Source organism: Neolamprologus multifasciatus, chromosome 3 (genome assembly GCF_963576455.1).
Source record: "Neolamprologus multifasciatus chromosome 3, fNeoMul1.2, whole genome shotgun sequence".
NCBI lineage: Eukaryota > Metazoa > Chordata > Actinopteri > Cichliformes > Cichlidae > Neolamprologus > Neolamprologus multifasciatus.
The window spans coordinates 3,103,446-3,112,180 of NC_140441.1; positions in this window are offsets into that span (position 1 = coordinate 3,103,446).

Below are 8,735 nucleotides of genomic sequence, written 5' to 3' on the forward strand. Positions count from 1 at the left end.
CTGGATCATCTGTTGAGAAAGAAAAAAGAAAACAAGCAGAAGAAAACGAGAGTAATAGAATAAACAACATCACAATGATATATGGGAATATGACAGTAAATACTAAATATTAAACATTATTGTGCAGCACGTAAGATCGACAGCACAGTGTGTACACCTGTGAGCATGGACGCGCTTGTTTTTCTTAAAAGGTTCCCTCATGTAATGATCTGCTAGAGGGTGTGGGGGGCCACTGCCCCGTCCTCCAGGGCATGAAGCAGGCATGGAGGAGATCAAAACTCCAGACATCCAGAGGCCCCCAGAACACGAGAGACCAAGGAAGACCAACAGAGGGGCAGCCGTGCCACTGTCCCAGAAAGAGCCAAGGAGAGTCCCAGATGAGGGGTCACCCAGCAGCCACGGAGCAGAAGCCAGGGGGGGCTGCAGTGACGTGCCCGTGAGCTCCGCCGGCAGCCAGCTGTGCCTGAGTGACCGAGCCCCAGGCCGAGAGGCCGGGGACACCCCACCTCCGAAGTGGCCCAAGTGAGCCCCAGGCTCCAGGCCCCGATAAGCAGCCGCCAAGGAGTGAGCCGGTGTGTACCCGGACACCCACCCCCGGACACAAAGAACCACCAACGCACCGATGTCTGAGGGAGTCCGCCCCCGGCAGGGGAAGTGGTGGGGGGAGATAGGCCTTGAGATAGGCTCGAATTCAGTTATAAGCTAAATGAATTTCAGGCCTTCTATATGCTTCTAGATTCTACATGTTTGTAAGCATGTGCGGCCTTCTATGCTCTAAGTCTCTTACACAATAGATTGTCTGGACATCGCGCCAAACAAAGCTTAAGACCTTCTGTAGACCAAGCAACAACTTCGAATGAGCACAATCGCAATGTGTATACAAAATCATTTCTACGTATATAATCTTCAATGTTATTCATTTGGGTCAGCGACATTTTTAACATCCTCTTCAGAAGCTCTCTCCTCTACCCTAAAAATAAATCTATGTAATATCTGTTTGTGTAAGCCTACATTATAACCACTTCTTCTAGAAATCAAAAAGAAATCAAACATTTTCTACTCCTACAATCTTCACTAGTTTCCCCAAAGCATATCTTTTATTCCCACAGTTTCCCTTTAAGTTTTGTACACTGCTTCTTATAAACACCGGCATTTTATCTTCTAAACAGGATTCAGTTCATTTTAATCCTTTAACCTTGACATAAAAAATAACAATTTCTGCCTCAGTTTTATCATATCTAAATGATCAAAAACCCCAAAAGTTATAACATAATCCTAAAACCCATTTCAAATTAAACCTTAACTCCCTCTCTTTGACACATCTCATGTGTCAAACTCAAAATGCTTCACCCAAGCTTAGGAAATTAAAAGAAAAAGGTTAGTCATATCATCTCTCAAAACACCTCCGCCATCCTCCTCTCAGGTATATCTGCTCCGGCCCTGCAAACCTGTGTTTAAGGAATGAAATCAATTTAATCATCATGTCACATCTTTTCGAACTCCTGGCTCCATCCAGAGCCTGCATCCTTGGAACTTGCTAAAAACAAAACCTGAACTTCACATTTCATACTCAGTTTTCCCCACTTATGATCCAATCTGTGTTATAAAAAAATAAACTTAAAACAGAACAGTTATCAGTCATGTGTTTCTTCAGTTAATGGTAACATGAGTTATATCAAAAAATGTTTCCCCTTTAGCATTTGGCATTCTCCCACCCATATAATGTGATAAATTTCAGCAAGTAATCCTCCTCAGTCACTGCTCTGTTTCCTCAATTGAAAGCCTCAGTCACACAGACACACAAGAAGCCTCTTCGTCATCACTCACTCCAGCTAATTTGCATACTGAGTCATATCTCAAGAAATTGCCATAACAAGAGAAATATATGTTTAAACATTACCACATTATTGAATTACTTTCATTTTCTTTCAATACTAATCACTTGCTTTGATCAATCAGTACAAGAGCACTCCTAAGTCACTCTTATAAAAACTACTTTAATCACTTTTCTTTTTTCCATACCTCACTCCCTTTGTCATATAGCTTCGTTGAGTTATTCCTCAACTTCAAGCTTTAAGTGTATTTTATCAAACATTCACACCATTTTAACACTCATACAAGCAGCAAGCTTATTTTCATTGCGTATGTTTATGTTCTTAGCCAGGTTTAATCAATGCCTATGCATTAATCTTCATGAGCTTGTCCTTGTAAGGTTAATGCATTTTCTGCTTGTATATGTGATTTTGCATATGTTGCTTTTTGCAGTGTTTCCGACTCCTTCACAATTCTCCACTTAAGCAGTCAGTTTTCTCTTTCCCAAATTTGCTAACCCAAATTTTGATTTCCCACCTGAAATAACAGCATTCCTGGTCCTCAGCCAGGAGTCAGGGCTTGCTTGTGAGGTTCAGGAACACATGGCGCTGTGAACAATTCAACCAGAAACTTGCCTTAACCTTCCTCTTGTGTTAGCTTTCTGTTATCATCTCTCATGTTAACGGGTCGATTTTGACCCGTGTATTAAATCAGTTATAAAATACACTAAAAAGAATATGTTATCATGCAATTTGTTTCTCATCTCTTGGTTACCTAGTTAGGCTTCCTTATCCATGAAAATGTTGGTGTTAATACTTTTGGTGTGGACATTTGGGCCTTTTTTTGTAAGTACACCCCTCAATTTCAATTAAAAAAAAAGGTAAAATGAACCTCAAGAGAAACATATTAATAAATAAAAGGTTGTTATGTTACCTGATTAATACTGAGGGGCACAGAAACCATCTCTTAAATAAATTTGTTTTATTTATTTTTTTAGATTAATATTAATAACTAAAGTGACATCTATCGTGTTACGGGTCAATTTCGACCCATATATATTTACATTAAGAAAAGGCAAAAAAGTATTTTTTTCAGCAATAGAACTTTAATATAAACTGAAAAATTTGAAAAGCAGAACAGGTCATGACGTAAAATATATATTTGCATGGTCAAATAAACAACAGCCAATCAAGAGAATCAAACAAATAGAAATCAATTACAAGTTCCAAAACTAATACAAAGCTAAATCAGAGTGAAAACCTCTATGTGCAAGAACATGCTTATGTATGTGTGGCTTTAGAGGCATGTGTGGCAAAAAGTGACACTTTTTGTGTGTTCTTTGCAGAGATATTTCTTGCAGTTGAAACACAATACATTTGTCTTTCTGTCCTTACTACTTGGGCAGACCTGACACCTCTTTCTTTTCGAACCAGGTGGCCTGACTGGGGTTGGGGCTGTTCTGGTTGATGTTGAGGCAGGGCTGGCTGAGGAGGATGCTGATGCAGATTCTCTCTGTGTTGCTGATGGTATGGATGGAGTGCTGGGTGAGCTCTGCAGCTGTCTGACAAAGGCTGCAGCATCTTGGTCTCGGGGCACCCGTTCCCTTCGCCTAATGTGTGGCTTGACAAGAGAATTTCCCAACTCTTCAAGAAACAGTCTCCGCTTGTTTTTTTTGGTTGAGTTCCATCCTTCGTGGATGTGGCTCCACAACACAAATGCATTATATGCAGACACATCAAGGATGTTGTAAAACACAACCATTGGCCATCTTCTGGTCATTCTCTGGCATGTGTACGTGGCTGTCAGCTTGTCCAGGTTGTCCACTCCTCCTTTGTTTTTGTTATAGTCGTGGATAATTGTGGGCTTTTTGTCACTTCCTGATGATACAGCTGCATCTTTGTGAAGAGTAGACATGAGAGTCACATTTCGGTTTCTTTTTGGACAATATGAGACAACAGTGGTGGTGTCTGTAAAAGCAAACTTTGCTTGATTCACCTGCAAGATTTCAGCAGGCAACTCAGGTTTATTTTTCTTCAGTGTTCCCACCATGGTAAGTTTCCTCTTGAGAAGTTCTTGTCCGAGGTCATAGCTGGTAAAAAAATTGTCACAAGTGATATTGTGACCCTGCAGTCCACTGGTCATATCAAGGACCACACGTTTTCCTTGGTTTTTCTCAGGGATGCCACTTGCAGCTTTGCCTGTGTAAATCTGCAGATTCCAGGCATAGCTGGTTCTTGCGTCACAGGCTGCCCAGATTTTTTCTTACTGGGTATGTATTGCCGGAAGGGGCATTTTCCTCGAAAAGGAACAAGACGTTCATCCACTGTCACCTCTGGCCCTGGGTTGAACATCAGCGGAAGGAGCTGCACCCATCTCTCCCAGACATCCCTGATGGGAGCAAGCTTGTCAGACCTCACTCTGGTCTCTCTCTTGTCAAATCTGAGGACTCTTGATATCATTTGAAATGTCTGAAGTGACATTGTTGCCCGGAAAATATTTCTACCTGTTGATGCATCCCATAGACTATCAGTGGCCTCATTGCAGGATCTGTACACTCCAGCAAGAAGAAGAACACCAATGAAAGCATCCAGGTATTCCTCATCAATGTCTTTCCACATGTGGCCGTGGACTTTTTTTCCTTCAAGGTTTGTCATAGTAATGATGATTCTTTTTAGTGACAATGGCATAAATAGCTCAAAACATGTCTTGATGTCACTGACTCTGGTCAGAGCAAACCTTGTGATTCCAGGGGTCATTTTGATGACATTTGCAGCAGCTGCCCTGCCATGTACATCATGAGGTACTGAGCTCCAAAAGATCTTACCATTTTTGGACTTGAATCTTTCAGCAGGAGCAGCTTCAGCACCAGTGACTTCCTCATCTGACTCATCAGATGTGTCTGTGTCTTCTGGATAATACTCCACATTGTCTTCCTCCTCAGAAACCTGCTCATCTGAATCACTATGCTGCTCTGTGTCCTCTCCTTCATTTTCACCAAAAATGTGATCCAGAACTTGGCTCACTGTAAATCTTCTTCTCATTTTTGCATGCTACAAATTGTAAATATGCACTCTGCAAGTCAAATGACCACTCAAATAAGAGAATTCACCTGACATGTCTGGACATGCCCGTCTTTGTTTGTTTTGTTTTTGTGCAGGTATACTGGAAAGCCACGCAAAATGAGAAAGCTCACATGACTAGAAGAGGAGCTGGTTGTCAGTGTGTCAGCTGGCAATGCACTTAGGATTTCAGTTTTGGCTCCAATTATTGCTTTATCATCGTATTATCATAACTGGGTCAAAACCAACCCTAACAACATAAAGGTCATAATTTCTACCAGAGCATTTTATAATTCAGCAATAAAAAATTTTTTTGTTTTATTTTGTTGAAATAAAGGTTCCTGACAAAGTCAAAAAGCCTTGATGCAATAGACAAATTTATGTGATTCTTGTATGCATTTAAAATTTAAAACGGATCGGTGCAGACCCTAACACAAGAGGAAGGTTAACATGTCCAGTAATGTTAACCTATAACTTTCTTCCGACCGCTGCATGTGGAAAATTGATCCAGGTCTGCTTTGCCCCTGAAAATAACACAACTGAGACATTTTCATTATTATCATGAGTGCTTAAACGACCCGTTTTTTCTCTCTCTGGTCAGAAATACCAACTTATGTCATGTATGTAAGCATGTTCTTCATTGGTTACATGATATCTGGTCATGTTAATGGAGTGTAAGCTGCTTTCTTCAATGCATCTGTAGGTTATAATCAGGTTTAATTCATGCATGTTTTCACTGAGTTCTGAATTCAAACTATCTCACTTCTGATTCTTTCCAAAAATAATTTCACATGTAACAATTTGTTACATTTGTTTTCTATTTTTTGTGTTATCATGAGTTCCGGCTTAAATTTCAACCCAATTATATCCTGTATTCTCGCAGTCGAACTCGTCTTGGCTTCACCTCTCACTGGTCCCTGTCCTTCTCTCCACAGTGTCCTGTATTCTCTTGAAATCTCCAGCAAACACAATCCCAAGTCAACTGTTTTCTTCTTCTCTGTTTCTTCTCCGTTGATCTTTTCAGTATTTTCCTTTTAGATCAAGTCCCAGCCTGGCAAAATATCACATTCAATGCCTTCAGACAGTCATGTCACACTGTTCTTACCAGCCTGCAGTTCACCGTGCATGTTTTCATCACGTGGTTTCTTTCATGCTGCTGCTGGAGTCGTCAGTGTTGTTTCAGTGGCACTGCCTTTTGCCTTCTGTTAATTCTTCAAGTCCATGATGTTCTGTCGGTCTTCATCAGGAAATTAATTGTCATTTACGCTTCTTCTCAGGATGGGGACAAAGTGAGAGGTCAAGCTGTAACATTTTAGCCAAAACCTGGCCTGTTTTTCCCAATTCTGTTAATCTATCCTTTTGCCGCTGTACTCAAGGTTCCAGGTTGAGAGAAGTCCACCTGTATTGACACACTAAAGCATACATACTTTTCTTAAAACCTCCATTTGCTTCATCTGCCTAGAGTTTAACTCATCTGTCTCTCTTCTCTGGGTGCTCACTTGTCACAATGAGTTTCCCTTTTATGGGCATGTAGAGTTCCTGTCCACACACCTTCCTGTCACACACACAGCTGCTCAGAGCCATATTTTCTGTTTCTCTTTCTTATTTTACAACCTAATCAAACTCTTTAGTTCTATTAAGTCTTGATCTAAAAACAATGCACCCTTGTTTCACGCACACACTTTTAACTATACTAAATTCTTTGCATTTGTCAGCATTCACATCACAGTCTTCAGCGTGCTCAACAGAGCTCTTTTCAGACACACACCGCATTTTCTCTCAAACTTCCACTTTTTCACTCACTCTACTATCAACTTTCGTAGTGTTATTATTACTTATTTATTATTTTTGTACAAATCACACCCAATCACTCAAAACCTACTACTCACAGCATTCACACACTTAAACTGTGACAGGAGTTGAGGACTATAACTCAAAATATGCTTTCCTGAGAGTATTTTATCAGACATGCTTTTCATAATCAGAAAGAGCAAGTCAAAGAAAAACAATTGAAACCTCTATTAATTCTCACAGCACACACATAAAATGGAAAAAATAAAACACACCAGCATTTATTGCTGATGATAGGTTACTACTGAAAGTAATGTGTTAGTCTTAAGCATATACAATGCACTCAATATATTTATATATATATCAAAACTCAGTCAATTACTATACATCCACTACAGCAACTCAAAACTTTATTTATAACCCTCTAACAAACATAAATGGCATCTTAAACACACATTCGACAATGTTTTCAGCAGTATTTGTAAAACCAACTATGGTTTAAACAGTTCACTGCTTACTAATTTGCATTTTCACACACACACAGTCACCAGACTGACTCACAGTCTCCTTTCACACAGAGATCTCTTATTTGATATTACAAAGACGTCTTATATTTACAACCACTCTCAGGCCTGACATTTCAACACCTACACAATTTCGACAAATTTACTATAGCCGTTTAAACGGATAAAACCCTGTTTTTTTGCGATCAATTCACCATTATCAGACTCTAACTGTTTCTGGTCTAATCTCTAACATCCCTAAGTTAATTTAAAAGTCTCCAAGACCCGAGGACGCACCTCTGCTACCCAAAAAAGCGCAGACAAAGAGACTCAAACTCTTAGCTTATTTAGTGTCCCAATTCTCCACAGCAGCCAAACTGGACTATTCCTCTTTTTAAAGAGGACAAAGCCTACGCGTCCGTGGCTTTGGCAAGCGTCACCTCTGAACTATGCGCTTCCTAGCAGCCGCACTGCCATTCTTGAAAAATTTATAATACTTTGAAACAACAATCAACACCTCAGAAAAAGTGTATGACTGACGCAGATCTAACCTGATGACCAATGGGGACTTTAACCCACAAAATGACCAATTCCCTAACTTTCCTACTTGGGACTCCAACCCAATTTCACTGTTTTCCTTTTCCTTAGGACTCCAACCCAGTACTGTAACTTACAAACTTCCATTATCATTACTTCAACTTTCAAACCTCATGAGATTTTCACCAAAATCAAAACAGACATTTACCAGCCAGACTTTTGACCGCTTCACCTTGGGCATTTTTAATCTATAGCTCTGCTCTAAAAGAACATACGTACCTGGGCCCGCCTACTACACTCACAAAGGTAAAATGATTGGCTAGAATCCAAAGTGTATCACATCTCAGGAAAAAAAGCACCGAAATGTGCGCTGCCTTTCGGTCTGGTTACTACCGTTTATGTCAGAACCGACACCGGTACCCATCCCTAGTTGTGATCAGTGTTTACTCAAAAAAGTAAAGTAAAAAAGTTATTACACATATTACACAGAAGACTTTTATCAAAAGTAATGCAGTATGTTACTTAAAAGGAGACTTCTGTGTCAAGGCTGAAGTGGATCAGTGTCACACTGGAAAAACACCAGGCAAGGCTTTTCTGCAGCCAGGTGAGCCAGATGAACAGGTTAAATAGATGTGGTGGGCGTGACTTTTTTAAAAGGAAAAACTAAAATAAATATGTTTTCATAGGGGTTATTCCTTGTGACTAATTTCTTAGTATAATAAACGTATGTCTTTACTTTAGAAGTACAGATCCTAGTGTTAAAAATACATTGCAGAGGCTGACTTTGCCTCTAAACAATAAATATGTGCAGTCAGGGGGTAATGTGGATTCAGCAGGTGGGGGAACCTAAAATTAGCTGTAATGTCTCAGTGGAAAAGAATTTAAACTCACAATAATTTCTATTGAGAGCTTCAGTAGATTTTCATAGTGTTCATGAGTTGTTCTGTCCGTTTACTGGCTGCACACCGTTTATGCTGTCTGTTTTCTAGATGGTATAAAGTTGCTATGAAGGGGGAATTCAGTCAGGGAATCC